Consider the following 21247-nt stretch of genomic DNA (forward strand, 5'->3'; position numbering starts at 1 on the left):
ATATTTATAGATATATATATATATATATATATATATATATATTTTATCTATATATCTATATATCTATATATAGTATATATATATATATATATATATTATATAGATCTATAAGATATATCAATATTGATATAGATATATATATATATATATAATATATATATATATATATATATATATATATATATATATATATATATATATATATATTAAAACAATCCATCTTCCAGTTTTCGAATATTTTTTTGGTTGATACTTTAAACTTATTGAAACCGAGTGTCTCCTTCAAAGTTCCGTACAGAACTTTGAAGAAGTTCATCACGGGCTTGGGTACCATTGTGTCCCCGTCTCTGACATCATTCAGTGTTGGATTATCTGGTAAATCTTTTTTTTGTAGCATTTAACAGCTGCTTTGGGAATATTACAGCTACTTGATTGAGGAGTCGTTCCTCGGACTCTGTGTAGCCATAAGTCATATGTACGGAATCATCAGGAATTACAGCATTGTAAAGAATACTACCTAATTTCTTACCAACTGGACTATGGGCTTTGATTTTGGACCCAAACTTATTTGTTAGGTTTTGCAAAACACTGTACCTATGCATAGGAGACTCATCAGCAGATGAACAAAAGTCCAAATAACGATCATACACAGATGTCAACAGTTCTGCATGTTTGTCAATAATTACAAACTTCTCGACATATTCATGGATATTTTTAACAGCAATTATTGTCGATTTCTGTGGAATGTCATCTTTTTTCTGTTCAGTACTACAAGTTCTATTGGCTGCAAGCAAGAATACGCTCTTGCATGAATGATGATACTTAACTTCTTTTGCCACCAGGTCTACACCAACGACTTTCGAAAGGACAGTTGTATCCTGAAGTAGTTCAGCAGCCTCTTGAATCCTCTGTCCTGCTTCTAATGTTACACACGATCCTATTTTCTTCCTCTTTTGACTACAGAAAAGACAAGTGGCAGGAAGAATTCCAGATGATGAGGGATCAGTATCGTCATCTATCCTTGCATTGGAACGTAAATGCACCAAATTCCTGTCACTAGCGTCAGATGGTCTATCTCCAAGAGCTGATGTTGTGGATGTAACAGCTGTGAATTTCTGGTAGCAGGATACATGATAACCATCATTCTCATCTGGGCTCTCAGGGGAAGCTGACAAGCAAGTCATAATAAACCGATTCCTGAAACTGGGGTTTTGCACGCCTATTCTCAGCTGGGGCTTGCACAGTACTCCAGTTCTTCTCATAGACGGATAAATCACAACGTTGTTTCTTCTTCAGGGGCTTCCTAGTATGAGAATACAATGCCTGTCACGCCTTGAGCCAGGAACACCATTTTTGGAAGTAATAAGATGACTCCATATTATTTGAAATAAAAAGAGCTTTCTTCTAAGCTAGAACACGCTCTATATAGCTACATCGATAACTAATTTTCATGTGAAAATGAACAGCTCAAGAAAAACATTTTAATTTTATTTCACGTATTAATCCAGCAATGTGTAGAACAAACTCGGCTCTCAATTTGGAGACACTCGAGAAAAGATCTCAAACCCTTAACTTTTGAAATAACCCCATAAACTCATAAAAGATCTCAATATAATAATAGGCTGTCAAAATTTAAACCTAATTACAAAAAATTACCAAAATTGTGTTTTGCTACTCTGCCCAAGGCAATAATATAACCTTATCAGTTTAGACCCTTTTCAACTGTCTAACTTCCATACAAAGCAAAGTTGCCACTATACTGGTATTATGTAACTCTAATTTTCATAATCACGAGCACCTGAAAAGAAAAGGCACAATTAGTACTGTCATTCTAAAATTGTATAGCTTATATATTCAGTGAAACAACAGTAGTGATAAGATAAACAGAACAGCTCACAATAGAGTGGTGTGGCACATGTGGAGATGACATGAATGAATATAGGCCTTTTCAATGTGCTAATAATAGCACCCTCTTTATGCCGTTCTTAACTGGGTTTTGCATCAATTATGACACTTAAGAACTGCTGATCCTTCATCTGGAAAGTCTAAGGATATTTCTGCAAAGTTTCATTAATGTACGTAAGACGTGTTTTAAATGTACATTAAAATAGCGCCCTCTTTAGGTCGTTCTTAAATGGGTTTCGCACCAGATTTGACAGTTAAGAATTACTGAGCCTTTGGGCCCTTCTTAAATGCGTTTCTCTAATCACAGTGTCAAAAAAAAACTTTTATCACAGGTTTGATTGATGTTCTCCAAAATGTAATTTAAACCTGTTCTGTGGGGCAGTTCACGAAGCGCCCCCTACTCAACGCACCAACGGCATAACTTCAGAATAACCATTCGGAGGTCCCCATCACACTAGCTGATGACTTTAACTATCGAACCTTTTGTACTCGAGATGTAATACAAATCTCTGTGAGCTCCCAGACTAGTATGAGGGGCCTTGAACAAGATTCAGGGGGCCAGTATCCAATCATCCCAGGGTGTTGAGAAAAGCAATATAGTATGGATGTTTTGAGTATGTGAGGAGACATCATCAAATGTAATAGGGGAGAAAATAAGGAGGAGTAATGTAGTAATTGCATTTGACAACGTTCTCAAGGGTCACTTGTAAGATGGAGAGAGAAGGTGAGAGTGGCTGGTTGTTTTAGGTGTTGTCTCGTTTGGTTCTTTCTGCTCGTTGGAGGCAATAGAAAGGGTTAGGATGTTTTGTATGTTTGCTGTGTCATGTTTTGTGTTGTTGTTAAGATAGTATGGGGAAGGTTTGTGTCTGTGGTTTTCCGTTTTGAGAGAGAGAGCATGAATGGTGTATGGGTAATTAATGAATGAAATGCTTGTTGGCGGGTGGTTGGGTTTATCTGTGGACTCCATCGCGGAGCCTTGAGGGAGTTAGAAGGCAACAGTCTTTATTTGGCAGGTTTTGGGACAGTCAGTTTGGTCAGAGGTAGTGAGTTGCTGTTGTATGTTTTCTGGATTGTTTTGACATTGTGTAATTGAGTTTGTTGTGCTTGTGTCCGTCTGAAGGTTGTTGAGCTTGTGAGTTTCTGTTGTGTTTGATTTGTGAATTGTTGTGTTTGTGAGTTGTTGTGAACTCTTGATGTTGATTGGTGTTGTTTTTGTTGTTGATTTGTTGTGTCTTGATTTGTTGTGTAGTCTCAATGTTGATTGGTGTTTGTTTGTGTTGGAATTGTGGTGTTTGCTGAGCTGTGTGAAGTTTTGGTGTCGTAGGTGTTTGTTTGTGTTACTGATTTATCGTGCTTTATATGGTCTTGATGCTTGTTAGTTTTGATTTGTTTTTTAGTGTTCAGTGGGAGTTGATGATAGTGGTTTGTTGTTTGATGTTTTGTTCACTAGTAGTGGTGGAGTTGTTTTTCGACAGCCATATTACGCTAAAAGCACAGCTTCTGGCCCTGATTGTGTCAAGTTTCCTGGTTAGTAAATGTGTTTGTGATTGTGTTTTTTGCCTTGCTGAACCAACTTTCCTGTTAGTAATTAAAATAAAGTAAAGGGGAAAGTGTGGCTGGGGGGAATTTGTAAGCCAGGAGTGGTTAACGTAAACATGGGGAGTTCTCTTGCTTTTGTTCTTTTAGCTTGTGATCCTGCCACATTGCGCTCGCGGATTTTACTCTAGATTTGTTTGTCATCTCGCATCCAGCTTTAGCTGGGCCTATCGTTGATAACTGCAAGTTGCAATGGTGCAAAAATTGCAAGATCTAAAGCAAAGGTTGCCATTTCTTTCATTTTACCCGAGAAAATGCTAGTTTCTGGGCATGTTTGGACTCAGAAAAACAATTACTTATTTAACAGATGAAATCCTGGTTCTAACTGCTATTTCGGCAGGGAAAATGCAAAAAAGAAAGGGTATTTGTTACTTGAGCTGAGGACTGTACTCATCAAGGAATTGTTGCAGATAAACAGTTTAGGGTAACTTTAAATTACTTATATTTACATTAACAACAATCAGAAGCTTGAAACGGAATTCTAACAGGTGAAGTATCCTCGTGAATGAAGGCACAGTCAGGCGGAAAATTCAAAGCTAAGGGTCCCTCAGTGATAGAGAGGTTTATGAATTAAGGCCAGAAAAGGCACAGAGATATCGAGCGAAGACAAGGCAGTGCACGGAAAGTGCTGAGAGATGCCTTAAACATATGTCTTCCAAACAATAAAAGCACTTATTAAATGTTAACACTTCATTGGCAAAATTAGGCTGATATGAACACTGGCACTTTGAAACAAAGTCAGAAGTTTTAGTGAAAGACTTACGGAATTTACGTGACTGAATTAAGAACATCTGTACACAGCACACATTACCTTATAGAAGATTTGGCTTCAGTGTAGAATGGGGTTAGAGGATGGCTTTGTGTTGGGCACACTGCAAAGTAGACTCGGGGTCCAACAATGGACCAAGCAGTGGTGGAAATGATGCCTTGATGATGCAGGTTCCAAATAGGGGAGATGTTTCTCCTGACAGCTTCCAGGCGTCTCTGAACTTCCAGGGTGTGTGTGTGTGCATGAGTGAGGTTACCCCTGTGAGACCAGGTATCTTGTGTCGGCTCCTTTCATGCCTACAATGGCCTAAGTTCTTCCAATTTTCTATGCAGATGCGCATCCTGATGCATTTTTGGTTGATCAGCATGGCCACGTGATGTGTTTGTCCTGCCTCCACCTTCCAATGCTGTTTTCACTTTTTCAAGGCTAATGGTTTTGTGTTCCCTGGAACAGGTGATAGTAATTCATTTCTCGATGTAATGTAGTTCGGATTCCAAAATAAACAGTAGGTCCCGTTCCTAGGTATCCAACTGGTTCCTAGCCACGTAAAAATATCTAATCCTTCTGGCTAGCCCTAGGAGAGCTGTTAATCAGCTCAGATGTCTAGTAAAACTAAGATATACTTTTATTTTTATTTCATGAAGCTTTGGGAGAGGGGTTACTTGGAAAGTGTTTAGATTTATATAATGTATATATATATATATATATATATATAATATATATATATATATATATATATATATATATATATATGATATATATATATATACACATATATATATGTATGTATATATGTATGTATGTATGCATGTATACGTATATGTGTGTATTACAAGGGGCAAACCCCATTATAAATTAAAATTGCCATTAAAACTGTTACGCCCTCGGAGAGGACGCGACATGTAAAACTTATCTCTTCGAGGTACATTGGTAACGATGACACAAGAGGCGGCACTGAGTCTCTCTCTCTCTCTCTCTCTCTCTCTCTCTCTCTCTCTCTCTCTCTCTCTCTCTCCAACGTAACTCACAAACCATAATTACCTAGGTGGCTAAATTAGATCCATAATTATAAAAAAAAAATGCTTTATTATAAAGAATATGCAAGAGTCTAACAATCAGAAAAATTACAGTAATCTAACTAATTGAAAACAAGATTTCTCAATTGATCTAGATACATAGAAAACGGGCTGTTTAAAGCCAGACTTCGTTAACTGAAGCAAACCCATTTATAATACAGTAAATACCTATTATCTCAATAAAGTAAAAATGTCACACAGTACAAAAGTCTATTAACTCTGTAATATACACAGGGGCTTATCAGAATTGGTAATTGTTCGGCTCACAAAGGCCAACAGACTGACAGATTTCCTGTCAAAAGAAACACCCTCATTAATATACATCGTGACTGAAATAATAATGCATTTAATAAATTGGTTATCACAAACGTAATATGAATAAATCTCGTAAATCAAACATCAGAGAAAAAGCTCCAATGTAACTGCCCGACACAGAGGATATCCCAGACAGTTCAAAGTACTGAAAAGAAAAAGTATTAGTGAATGTTTTCAACAAGTCTCACCTCTTCTGTCCATTTTGCACAGTTCCCACGGTTGCACTGCCCCATCTCTCAGGGAACCAGTCTTAAATCGCAGCGTAATAAAAATTCCATTGATACCTCTCATCAAAGGGTATATCTCAACGTACATACTCATGTACAAATTTTCCTCACAAGACACTCCCGTTGAGATGACATCACTGACACATAAGAAGTTCATTACACCGGAAGAGTTTGTGACGTCATATATAGATAATAGTCCCACCCATGAAATCTAACTAAAACCAGATTCGGAAGTATACCTACGTCCGCCCATGCACAAACACACGCGACCTCTAATGCCCTTGTCACGGCTTAAGTCAGCAATCTTCAACATCGCTCCATCCAAAAAAGGATGCTTTCGCATTCCAGGACCCACTCTGTCTCCGTGGGAGTCAGAGATGGCAACTACAAAAAAAATGTTCCGACACCATTTCCGATATCCTGAACTGACATTTTGTCATCTCTCCACAGTGCAGCAAAATCAAAACATGCATATGCAAGTTAATAGGTGTTTATATTCACAATACTATTTCAGATGCTCGGCCCCAACTACCATGCTGGTGCCCACGCCCAGCCATAGTTTATGCAATACAAAGTAAACAAAAAACACGGGACCGGCAAAACAAACACAATATTGATATGAAAATTGTACATCCTTGAAAGCACAAGGTCCATCATATAGAATAAAATAAATCTCAATAGCCTGTATCATGGCTATAATAAACAGTTACTATAGAGTACATCATTTCATCAATCCGATGCTCCTCTGTTTTGTATGTACATGTGTGTGTGTGTGTGTGTGTGTGTGACCCACAGCTCCATAGGGCCCATGGCACATGCTGTAGAAAATCCTGTGTAGACTCCTCAAACCGAAATATGCTGCCTACAGACGTGCCACCTATCACCATCCGACAAGGTTCCTCTCGAAAAACCGAAGTCATGAAGGACCGGAGGTTTTGCATAAAAACAGCAGAGCGCTCCAATCCTTGAACTACATCTATCATGGTTCATAGAGGCCACTCCGTGAAGGTGCTCCTGAAGAACTGGTGTATATGGTAAGTCAGTCAATGACAGGTCAATTAAAGAGGAATTGACCCTAAACTAAAACTATGATCTGTCACTCCACTGTATATTAACACAAATAAATACAAAACAACTATAGTGTGCCCAAAAAATTTGAACATATTACAAAACCACCAAACAAACTACTACCCAAAATCAAAGGATTGAGCTCACTAAAATATTTCTAACACCTCAAAGGAAAAGAAAACCAACAATCTCATAAGACCATAAAACCTATAGCGCATACCCAAAAGGACCAATAATAGCCCTGGAAAGAAAATACTAAATTCCTAAGAAAGAAAAAAAGAATAGAAAGACAAAAAAAGCCGAGAAAAAACTATAAACTCCATACCCATTGGCACAAATCACCCCCAAATAAATGGCAAATCTACAAAAAGCGCAATAAGAAAAGGAAACTCCAAAAACCACGCTGAAAACCAGAACGACAAGCTCCTTCACTGCCAACAGAAAAAAGAACTGGTCCATTTCGCTAAATCGTTGCGTTTGTGCAAAGAGAGAGAGAGAGAGAGAGAGAAAAAGACTAGAAATCGAAAAATTACAAAAACACTACGGACTACTGTCCTTACATTTCAAGTACACCACTGCTCACACCTACGAAAAAAGCCTTCAGAAAAAAAAACGACCGAGAAAAACAAAGTAACAAAACCATCCCCCAAATTACTATTCAAAATGCTCTCTCGAACTTTGATATCTACATTAACCCCACAAAATCAATAGGAACCCCAAACACACCCCCTTATTTCACTTGAGCGACTCAAAAAAAAAAAAAAAAAAAAAAACTAAGGCCCCAAATAATGAAATAACCAACTCCCAACACTAATCATCAGAAACACGCAACATTACGTTTTCTGAATGCACATCACTTGACAACTTTTTGTGCCTGAGCCAAAAACATTGCTGAGACATACAAATCACTCTCCAGCCACGGCAACTAACGGGTCAATCACAAAACCACAAAGAGAAAGTACAAATAACAAAATACAGGCATATCGCATGAAACAACTAAACAAAGCCTCAACCAGCGACATTCCAACGGTATCGCTCACCACCACCTTCATGCAGTCACAAGCAGTATAAAAAATAGATCTACTCCCAGTTCTAACAATTACCCCCATTATGACTCTAAGAGCATCGAACACTAATAGACACTCTTTGATCCCCACAATTTTCACCAGACATAATTTACAAAAAGGCACCTCTGGGCAGACATGGTGGCAAACGTGTCCGTCAAAATGCACCCAAACACCTCCCCAGAAAAAAAACTTCCCAAAAAGAATCAAAAGCATTCTCTGAAAAAAGAAACGAAAGCTACTAAGGACAGAAAAAGGGATCTCCACCTATAAAAAATAATGCTGGCTGGCTAACACGCAATGTGCACAAAAACATCCTCTATCAACCCTTTCACTGCGGATTTAGAAATACGTACGTTTCACAGCTTTGTGCACATTTTCAATGAAAAATTGAAAATGCATAAAATTTACTGAAACCAATTTTTTTGAGTTCTAGAACCATTGTATTTTCAGCATTTCACAATATTTTTCCTTGGATTTATCATTTTCTAACTTAAATTATTTGATAAAAGGGTAAAAATCAAGAAAAATGGCACAAATTATTTTTCTTAGATGACTTTATTAATTTCACCAATAATCCTCTAGCAAATTCATCAATGTCTCACACTTTTATTTTCCACATTGGCAACGTTTTTTGTACACTTTTAAGATATGATATGTCTTAAAACATGGAATGACACAAAGAGGTGGTTTTTCAAGACACTTATCACAAAAATAGGTTGCTTGCTTTCCCTTACATTCTCCTTTACCTTTCTTCAAGCAATTCTTTGGCAAGAGAGAGCATACAATACATTGGGGTTTGTGGTTTTTGTCAACATACTGTGCTGGAAAATGCCTTTCAGTTAGTCTAGATTCCATAGGATTTGAATACCTACCCCTTCTTTGAGTTTTGCTACCCTTATACACTTCTAACAAAGTGTTAATAATTTTTTCCCTGAATTTTTTTTATCAAGCTTGGCAGTGGGATTCTGAATATTATAACATATGTTTGAGTTTACTAATGCTGCCTAAACTATAAAGTGCCAGATGGGTTGGTACCATTTCTGGCTCTTTCTATTGTAAGGGTATGTTGAACAAAGTTGATCAAACTTATCAGCTCCCCTTATATACTTATTATATTCTACATGAAAGCAGGGCTTATCAATTTCTCTGTCACCTTTCTTTGAATGAACTTTTACTTTATATGTCCCTACTGTCCCAAAACTAGACAGAAAATTAACCCTGGTTGTGTCTTGCCAAGAACAAGCAAGCATTTTACCATCACTTCTCACCCATGTTACTGGTAAAGCTCCCTTTTTCACAGTTACTTGTTTCATTGCAGCTGGCAGACCCTTCCTATTTATCCTAATTGTTCCACAAGCTAAAGTTTTTTTCTCAAGTAGTTTGTCATAAAGATCCACACTGTTATAAAAACTGTCCATGTAAATAATATGACCTTTGTTTTCATAACCCTCTAAGAAAGATAAAACAACATGAGTACCCAACCCATCTGATGGCTGACGTGCAGAATCCTTCCCAGTATATACATTAGATTTAAGCAGGTAACCTGTATGTGCATCTGTCATTGGCCATATTTTTATTCTCCATTTAGTTGAAGGGATTAATGGTAAATATTGTTTGTAAAATAGCCTACCTTTAAATTTTATCATGCTTTCATCAATACTGATATCTTTATTGCTTACATAGTACTTCCCATATAAATCTTTTACCATTTCTAATATTGTCCTGATCTTAAATAGCCTATCATTCCCATCTTTCTTATCATTATCACTAAAATGAATGGCTGATCTAATCAACTGATACTTATCCCTTGAAAAAACTTCTCTGAAGCCAGGAGTATCAAATAAAAAGCTCCTTTCACTAAAGTAACTTTCAATTGTGGGTTATGAAGTATACCCATTGCTATTTCAATAGCAACTACAGCTTTTATATCCTCAGAAGTTACATCTGACCACTGGTGGTATCTTGATCTTCTTGGCAAAGGATGATTTGTAGCTATCATTGATTTAAAATATTTATTAGTTTCTTTTGCAACATGTTCATAAATTTTATCTGGAAAAGATCTTGTGAAACACTCATATGGATTTAAGTTTTCAAAACCAATTACCTTATGGGAAGCTGTGTAATAAAAAAAATTACATAATTGAATGGGGTTATTATTATCAATTTTATTCCAATACAATGAATTTGTGGTTGCTGAGCATGTTGCTGAAATGTCTTCATCCATATCTTCATCAGTGGTATCATCTTCATCAGTAGTATCATCATTTGGTGTAGGATCGTCTATATCTGACCCATATTCTGAATCAGACCCAAATAAAATATCGTCAATTTCTTCCAAAGATAACTCACGGGAAGTAGAGGTAATCTTATACCTATAAAAGAAAAGGAAAAAATAATTGGGCTACGCCCTGAGTTAAAGGGAAAAATTAAAGGGACAAAGTCAGTTGACTAATCAAAACAAAGCAATTTCAAGTATTTCGCAAATATATAGTATATTATATAGTTGATTTTAATACTTAATGTAAGGATTATTCTATTGAAAAACAAGAATTTATCTACAAATTTGATCTCATATCGTAAAAACAAAGAGGAGTCCGATAGCCAGCCAAAGCAGCTAGCCTACAAGACAGCTGACATATGAAAACAAAACCTCTGGTTTACGAATGCAAAGCTTCTTTTTTCTAAATGTGCTTGTCATTTGAGTATTATTCATTTACTTAAATAGATATGTATATCAGTATCTAGATACACCATTATCTGTGACATTTTGGACTTCATTCACGATGAAATATACGTAATTGTCGTGGTAACCCTTCAGATCCTAATGTAAACAAACTTTCACTTTCGGTAAGGGAGGAGACAACAAGGGAGAAAAGAAGTAAGAGAAGAATTCACCCCTTCAACCAGTACAAAGCACGTGCAAGCACAAATCAGGGTTGTCTCCAAGTCACAAAAATGCAACCTAAGCCCACCGAGAGCTGATCCCCAGTTAAGAGACTTCTCCGATATGCATACGTATGCACCCGAAAATAAAAAAACATCGTCAATAAGTTTATGATAAATGCATACTAAAATCAACAGATCATTAAAAAACTTAATACTTTCCCCTCACCTGAAAAAAGAAAAAAAATTATACATGGCAATAAAAAAAATTATCCAAACTGTCCTTTTAATCTCAAAATAATTCGGCCGAAAAAAAAAATACACACAAAACTATTGTTTGCATTATCATAAGAAAAAACACAAAACACTCACGTCTTCATTACAGAACAGCGCGGAATACTTCTAAACACGCTGACTTTGACCCACCATCAATGAGTAATTTTAAACATACACGACACCGAAGAATTTATAAACACACGACGACACTCCTACATGTAATCACACGCAATCTTACACCACTAACATTGGGGTAAACACTTCTCATTATTAAACACTCCGTACCAATGCACCCACCAAGCTCCGACTGAATCAGTAAACCCTCGAATGCTTCTTAGTGAACAAATCTGCTGACCCTATTCAAAAAAATTGCTCCCAGCAACAAACCACCTCCCGACTATCTCCTATCCCTTAACACCTATGCAAATCCGTAATTCATTTACACAACCAGTCTCTCCAGAAACATAACCCAAAACAGCCTTTTGATGCTGCCACCAACTGTTACAAGGGTACAAACCCCCTTATAAACTAAAATCTGCCATTCAGTCTGTTACGCCCTCGGAGAGGACTCAACGTGTAAAACTTACCTCCTCAAGGTATACATTGGTAACAATGACACAAGTGGTGGGTTTGAGAGTCTCTCTCTCTCTCTCTCTCAGCCAACCTCACTCTTTCTCTCTCCATTAGCCCACCTCTTTCTATATGCAGAGATACTCATAGATACTACATATGAGGCAATACAGCAGCATACATACGAAGAAATCAATTACGACATGACAACACAAAATAAAATCCCGAAGAGGTTTTACCCAGATCTTCATAACGATGGGAAAGAACAAGAAGAAAGAAAGAAAGTCACAGTCTGTACCCCTTTGGAAAGAGGGAATTGCAGATTTGGTGAAAGATGTTACTACAAGCATCCCAAGGTATGTCACAATTATGAGATTTATAGCAAATGTGAAAACCTTGACAGCTATGAGGATGAATGTAGTGATCTACATCCAAAGATATGCAAAACCTTAAAAGAAGATAAAGGATGTAAGTTCAACAAAAAAAATGTAGATATATGCACCCTGTAGCCATGAATCAAAACCAAATAAATAATAGAAATGAAGCAAATAAAGAAAGGAACAAAGAACATGAGGTGAAGATAAAAAACAAGCCATCACCGCGTTATGATATGTCAACATCGAGAATTCAAGCAACAGCTGTATATACGATGCCAGGAGTTGGTGCAGATATGGAGTTAAATGCAGATTCATACACAAAATTAATAAAAATGAAGACGGAAGATCAAATATATTGGAAAAGATGGATTTTTTAATGTAAAAATTTCTGGAAATGAAAAAAAAATCAACATACCAGAACAGGAAAGAGACATGGGAAAATCCTAATTATTACCTATATTAAATGATAGAGATGAATGAGCAGGGTTTAGTTACAAGTAACTCAAAAAGGGGAATAGAGTTTTTAGAAGAACTAACCCAAGATGAAAAAATAGAGTTAATGAATGTAAGTGAAAACTGGTATTCCGAAGAGCCTGGTAATGATGAACAGATAAAGGGGTTCCAAACTTATAGATCACATAGGAAAAATAGGAATCAAAGGGGAACCGCAATATATGGGAGAGACATAAATCAAGGAAAAATATATGAGAAATATAGTGACTCAGAATGTGAGTTAATAGTGGTAGAATTTGAATCTGAAAAATTAATGAACATTGTAATATATAGACCCCCTAATGCTAAAGACTTTGACACAGTAATAGAAAAATTGGATGATATATGTAGAAATCACAAAGACTGGATTATACTCCTATCCGGAGACTTTACTTTCCTTTCGTAGATTAGAAAAAACGAATAGGAGATTGTGGTCTTATTTATACATATAAAAAAGAGAGTTACAGTAGTGCAGAAGATAAGAGGCAATTCGAAAAGCTATTAGATATGCTACTAGAACACAACATTCAACAAATAAATCACCTACCAACAAGAAAGGATAATACTTTAGACCTAGTGTTTGTGAATGAAGTGAATAATTATATTAAAAAAATAATAGTATATAATATGAGTATTTACGACCATAACGTCATAGAATTAACAGTCCAATCCAAAGCAAGTGAAAACAGATATATTCAAGAGATGAAAAAGTGGGAAGGATATGGAAAATACAATTCTATTGTAAGAATATAAAAGGGTCAGAAATAAATGAAGAATTAAACAAAGATTGGGAAAACATATTCGTAAGTGATGATATACTAGTAAATACGGGTATATTATACAAAATATTAGAGGATATAGTTGATAAGTATATACCGAAGAAGAAAAGTAAACGTCAGTCATGCATACCAAAAGACAGAAGGATCTTGTTCCAGAAAATCAGAAAGTGGAAAAAAGGTCTTGCAAAAGAAAAAAATGCATGGAAAGTGATGGAACTAATAAGTAAGATAGAAAATGCAGAACAAAAGATTATACAATAAAAAGAAAATTAAAAACGGGACTTAGAATAAAATATCAAGCAAGACTATTGTACTCATATGCTACAAAGATAAATAAAAGAAGAGTAGAAACAGGCTGTTTAAGAAATGAAGGGAGATTAACGAATGAAAAAAGGAAATATGCAACATATTATCAGAAAGATATAAGAGAGAATTTACCTCTAGATTTGATAATGAAGATAATGAAACAGAAATAAGAGAAGAAAATAGTGAATATTTATTGGACATAGATATCAATGAAGCCGATTGTCCAGGATATTAATGAAATTAAAATTGGATCAGCAACCGGACGAGATGGTGTCCCACCCATTTTGTTAAAGAAAGTAGTTCATTCTATTCCAAAACCACTCGCAATATTATTAAGGCAAAGTGTAGATACAGGCAAGATTTATGATGAACATAAATTGGCATATATTACCCCTACTTTCAAAAGTAGATCAAGACTAGAGGCAAGTAATTATAGGCCTGTGAGTCTAGCATGGCATGTGAAACTGTATGAAAGAGTAATGAAGAAAAATATTATGAAACATTTAATGAAAAATAATTTGTTTAATGTAGGACAAAATGGTTTTGTACCCGGAAAAAGTACACAAACCGTGAGAACATATGTAAAAATATGATAAATGGAAAAGAAACAGATGTTGTTTACCTAGACTTTGCAAAAGCTTTTGATAAGGTAGATCATAATATATTAGCGAAGAAAATTAGAAAACATAATATAGTGGACAAAGTAGGAAGATTGATGAAAGAATTTTTATAAAACAGAAAACAAATAGTGATTGCATACGATGAGAAATTGGATGAAGCTAAGGTAATATCCGGCGTGCCACAAGGTGCAGTGTTAGCTGCATTGCTATTTGTTATTATGATTGCAGACATAGACAGTAATGTTAAGGACTCGGTAGTGAGTAGTTTCGCTGATGACAAGATTAAGTAGAGAAACTACTTGTGATGAAGATAGGAACTCGCTACAAAGAGACCTAAACAAAATATATGAATGTGTAGAGGTAAATAGGATGGTATTTAACTCTGATAAATTTGAATCAATAAATTATGGAGATAGAGAAGGAAAGCTATATGCATATAGGGGACCTAATAACGAAACAATCACAAATAAGGAAGCAGTTAAAGACGTTGGTGTGATGTTGAATAGGAATTTGTTATGCAATGATCAAATAGCAATAATATTGGCAAAATGCAAAGCAAAAATAGGAATGTTGTTACAGCACTTCAAAACAAGAAAAGCCGAACACATGATTGTGCTTTATAAAACGTATGAACGTAGTCCACTTGAATAGTACAATATGATACGGTACCCACACTACCAAAAGGATATTGCACAAATAGAGAGTGTACAAAGGTCCTTTACAGCTACAATAGAAGAAGTTGAGGATCTTGACTACTGGGAAAGACTACAATTTTTAAAATTATATAGTCTAGAAAGGAGAAGAGAATGCTACATGATAAAACCGGTAAGGAAACAGATAGAAGGAATTGCCGAAAACTTTATGGAGCTTAAACTATCAGGAAGAGCAAGCAGAGGTAGATTAACGGTGCCCAAAACTATACCAAGAAAACTAAGGAAAGCACACAGGACATTAATCCACCACACACCAGCATCGACAATGCAGCGTCTATCAATGCACTGCCAGCTCATCTGAGAAACATATCAGGAGTGAGCGTAGATGTGTTTAAGAATAAGCTCGACAAATATCTAAGCTGCATCCCAGACCATCCAAGATTGGAAGATCAAAATATACCAGAAGATGCATTAGCAATTCTCTGGTAGACATTAGAGGTGCCTCACTCTGAGGGACCTGGGGAAACCCGAACGAGCTGTAAGATCTGTAAGATAAAGTAAGGTCTCTCTCTCTCTCTCTCTCTCTCTCTCTCTCTCTCTCTCTCTGCCAACTTCAAATTAACTCACAAACCATAATTACCTAGGTGGTTAAATTAGATCCATAATTACCAAAAATATACTTTATTATAAAGGTATATTCAAGAGTTTAACATTGGAAAAATTAGAGTAATTTAACTAACTGAAACGTAGATTTCTCAATTGAACTAGATTCATAGAGAACGGACTGTTTAAAACCAGACCTAGTAGTTAACTGAAGCAAACCCATTAATAAAAAAGTAAATAAGATTTCTCTCTTCAAACCTAAATATACACTATCTCAATAAAGTAAAAGGTCACATAGACAAAAGTTTCTTCACTACACAATATACAGAGAGGCTTATTACAATTGGTAATTGTTCGGTTCACAAAGGCCAACAGACTGACAGTTCCTGTCAAAAGAAACACCCTCATTGACATACCTCGTGACTGAAATAATAATGCATTTAATAAATCGGTTTTTACAAACAAAATATGAATCAATCTTGTAAATCATATATGAGAGAAAAAGCTCCACTGTAGTTGCCTGACACAGTGGATATCCCAGACAGTTCAAAGTACTGAAAAGAAAAAGTATTAGTGGATGTTTTCAACAAGTCTCACCTCCAATGTCCATTTTGCACAGTTCCCACGGTTGCACTGCCCTGTCTCTCTGGGAATCAGTCTTAAATCGCAGTGTAATAAATATTCCATTGATACCTCTCATCAAAGGATATATCTCAACGTACATACTCAGGTACAAACTTTCCTCACAAGACACTCCCGTTGAGATGACATCACTGACACATAAGAAGTTCATTACACCGGAAGAGTTTGTGACGTCATATATAGATAATAGTCCCACCCATGAAATCTAACTAAAACCAGATTCGGAAGTGTACCTACTTCCGCCCATGCGCAAACACATGCCACCTCTAATGCCCTTGTCGTAGCTTGAAACAGCACTCTTCACCATCGCAGCATCCAAAAAAGGATGCGCCCACATTTCAGGACCTCGCTGTCTCCGTGGTAGTCAGCGATGGCGACTACAAAAAGAAGAAGAAGAAGAAAAAAAAAATTCTGACATTTGTTTCAGAGATCCTGAACCAACATTTTGTGTGTGTGTGTGTGTGTGTGTGTGTGTGTGTGTGTGTGTGTGTATGGTAGGCCTTTAGTAGAAGGTAGTGGAGAAAGCGCATCAGACAACCAACTTCTTAATATAGGGATAACAGTGGGAAAGAAGATGATTATACATATATATATATATATATATATACCTAATATATATCATATATATATAATAAAAAAAAAAAGGGAAAAAGGAGACCATAAAAACGCCAAAATATAGAAAGAAAATGCTATATTTCGGAGACTGCTGTCTCCCTCTTCAGGTAGATGAATGAGAAAAATTACTGAAAAGTTGGTATTTATACCAAGAGATCCATCCACTGGTAAGCTAGTTTAGGTCACTCCTGCTGTACCACTATTACTATTCCAATCTTGGAGGTGTACCACATATGTATTCTTCTGGTATTTCCTAACTGTATCATTACAGTTCAATAATTCCACCCATGTAACACCAGTGTTTGATGCTCTGTTCACTGATACGGTGCTAATAACCCCTCTTAGTTTCTCTCTATCCTCAATTATGCATACCTCCCTGGCTATTTCACTTCACACAGTCTGACTTTTACCATAGTCTTTGTACCTGGATTTAAAATAACATCCTGTGATAAAACACCTTTATATTTGCGGTTAGTACTTCCCTGTTCCATGTTCCCATAAATATCACAGCCCGTGGTTCACATTGCATCCACCAGGACCCCATGTTAGTATTAGTGTCTGTATCAACATTAGTATTAGTATCAGTATCAGCATCACCACCCATACCACCATTGTTAAAACCCCCAAAATTGTCACCACCATGGTCCTCAATATTCCGTTTATCATCACCAGCACCACTGCTATTATTCCCTGTATTATCAATGTGGGTTCCGATATCACCACTTCCCATATCCTTGGTATCATTACCATTATCACCGGCAAAAATGCCTTAATTTTCAATGTTCCCCATATTATCTCGGTATCCTTAGTTCCACCTGTATCCTCGGTAACCTGTAACGACCTGAAGTAACATGCCCGTGGTTTACCTCATATCTCTGGAATGTATGCGCAACTTGTATTGCAAACAGCGTGTTTTTCGATTTGTGTCTCACGTCGGCGCCTTGAGGAATTCTCTTGCATCTGTTTCTAACCGGCAGCAATAACTAAGGTTATCAACCCCATTTATTTTAATATATATGTCTACTTATTCCTCTGACCCATGCCCTTTTTTGATTCAAGTTACCCTCTTTCAACTCAATCTTACTTTTCTAATAATAAATAAAATAACAAAGAACACCATATATAACAAACAAACCAGCAGTGCTCTGTCTCTCTCTCCTCCAAACCAAACACACCACACACACACACACACACACACACACACACACACACATATATATATATATATATATATATATATATATATATATATATACATATATATATATATATATATATATATATATATATATATATATATATATGTGTGTGTGTGTGTGTGTGTGTGTGTTTGTTTATTGTATATAGGGTTCTTCGTTATTTTATTTATTGTTAGAAGAGTAAAGAGTGAGTTTAAAGAGGTAACTTGACTCAAAAATACCATGACCATAGATTCAACGAAAGATGTTCCCTCCTTGTCTGAGGATTTAAGCACTGTATAGGTTTATTTATTTATTTATCTAATTATTTTTCAAAGCATGCTGTATATTGAAGGTTTCGGAAAAAATTGTCTCACTAGAAGCAATCCGAAAGGGTAATGTTCCAATGGCCTCAGAAACGACGAAATTGCAGAGGTCCGAAAGGTAAACACTTAACTAAGGTAAACGCGCCTGCAGTTGAAGTACTAAAAATCAATAGTGTCAACATGGCCGAGTTTTGGATTAGTGACGTCGAAGGAAAACATGCTCGCCTCTCGTGACGTAAGGTTCTACGCATCTCTTTGTTTTTTATTCCTTGTATTTAGTACCTGAAGATTGGGTAAGGTAGTGCTATTCATTTCTTCTTATCTATTAGATCATATATATTTATAACAAGCTTTCGAGGAAAGGTCATACTGGAGGCTGTTTTCTCCAAGAAATATCAAGGTGGCCTCTCATCGAAAGAAATTGGTTGACATAGCAGTTAAATGTCGAATTATTCCATTCTTTTGCTTTTTTCTTGTTAGTAAGATCCGTAGAATGTAGGAAGTTTATGGGGAGAAAAAAAGTAACTCTAGGGGTAATGTGAATTGTGGAATTTCGTAGCGATAAGAATTTCACCAACATTGTGGTCTTGTCGTCAGAATATTGTATAACTTTGTTTCTTTTGTTGAATAGGAGAGTAAAAAGTTTCACCAAGTATAAACTAATGTGACAATGCCGTCTAATTTAATCAAGCTGAGCCTTGCCGGCCGAAATGAAGTGTCTATGATTACTGTATCAGCTGAAGTAGGGGGTTAAGAGTTATGACTTGGACATAAAATTTGTGATGATAATGTGGTAGTAATATTAAGTTGCGATTATAAAGCCTGTTTTAAATGAGATTCAGTTGAAACAGTAACAAGAGTTTATATTCTATAGTTTGATGTCATATCTGGTATATATCTACAGGAAAACGATCGGGAACTTGTTATTCAAAGAACCAATAATGGCAATTTTCTCATATCTCAGCTACCACACAGATTCTTATAATTTCTGTTTTCTTCACATAAACCTGCACAACTCTTTTTTAAAAGTGGTAATTTCATTCCAGGTCTTTTTAATGTTATATGTTTCTGTACAGACCACCAATATTTTACCTGTGATCATAACTCGTTACAATTGACAATGTATTTTGGTCATTAAAGACTGAACTATCGAGCAGAAAGACAGCTTGTTGTGTAATCTGCGCCATACAAGGAGTCCCGGCTACAAGCCCGGAAGAGGATTGTTAATCTATCTATAAAAGTTTATTAGAACCCAGTCAAATTCAGGTTCTACGGTTTCGTACCAAACTCCATCCTTAACCATGACAGATGGTTTAGTATTACATTTGCAATATATGGCTACATATTAGGATAATAATTAGCCACTAATTTTGCACCCTTTTTTATTTCTGAATAATAAGCAAGTAATACACCATCAGAAGTGACCACTCTTTATCCAAGAGGGAGTTGTAATATTGATTAAGATTTGAACATTTACATTTTCAGATTCCACCTAAGGTGGCCCTGGCTCAGCTCATTCAACCATCGTAATGAATAAGAATTGCTTTGGATTCAGATTCTACAATTCTGATTAAAATAAGCTGATCTCCACTATTACATTTAGTAAAATAAATATGTAATAGTCTGCAATTAATTTTACACAGGACTATGTGAGCCCCCGAGGTTAATAACTGGTATGTTTATTGGAAGCCACTCTCGATGTTGTAAGTATTTGATTTTAGCCCCTCTTTAATTACACTTTGGTGATCAAGCTATGGTGAATAGTAGGTTTCTATATTGTGGGTAAATCTATTTATGTTTGAGAGATTAAACTCAAGCAAATTATCTCTAACTTATTTAACCAACTTCTAGCAATTTTAACTCCATTTTTGAAAACGTATAGCACTGAACTGAATTACTGGAATATTAAAGTGGTATTAGACACTGATACTTTTACTAAGAGCGTTGGGAAACAGTCTTTGATCTAAAAAGCACTTTGTAAAATGCACATGCAACAAGAAGAATAACAAACATCATAGAAAAGCTGTTCTGTGTGCATAAACTCTCACAGCTTTGGTTTCTTGATTTGCTAATGATATTTGTCTCAATAAAAATGTGAAATTTCTTGTATTAGTAATTGGAAATTATAGTACATACCAACAGGGTTTTGTTGGGGAGTCACACAAGAAGAGAAAGTGATGGTTTGAGACCCTTCACTTTTCATGAGGAGCATAATAGAAATTTCCTTGATTTTTAGACCGAAGATTTGTCTAAGTGCTAAAGGTCATTACCAACTGCTGTTCAAAAACAGCCTCACAAGCAGGGGAGATAAAACCCCATATTTAAGTAGTCTAGAAATATTTGAGGTGGAAATTCATTACATTGAGAGTATTGGCAGTTTAAGTTAGAGGATGGCCGAAGTACAACATTATAGATATTTCATTACGTAAAATGTTCCGTGATTAAATAATATAGAGTTTGAGATAAGAATAACTTAAATCCTAAGTTGAAGAGAGACATGGTGTTCTATGCGAGTATTAATAAGACAGAGATTTAAAAATCTTTCTTCCACTGCTAACATATGTAATATGAAATATGAACAAAGATATATGAACAATAGCGCATTCATATGAAATATGATAATCATAGCAAAGTATGAAGTGAACTACTTTTTTTGAGAAATTAGGTTATCCCTGGTTTACTTTGTATATGATCTGATGAGACCATGTATTTTTCCTGCAATGCTCTTCCCAAATTTACATACAATAACTATTAACTATATGCTTTATATATATATATTATATATATATATATATATATATATATATATATATATATATATATATATATATATATATATATATAAAAGTCATATCACATTACCGTGATTCATATACATATATCGAGCTACATATGTCCTTTAAT

The sequence above is a fragment of the Macrobrachium nipponense genome, chromosome 13 (assembly GCF_015104395.2).
Source record: "Macrobrachium nipponense isolate FS-2020 chromosome 13, ASM1510439v2, whole genome shotgun sequence".
NCBI lineage: Eukaryota > Metazoa > Arthropoda > Malacostraca > Decapoda > Palaemonidae > Macrobrachium > Macrobrachium nipponense.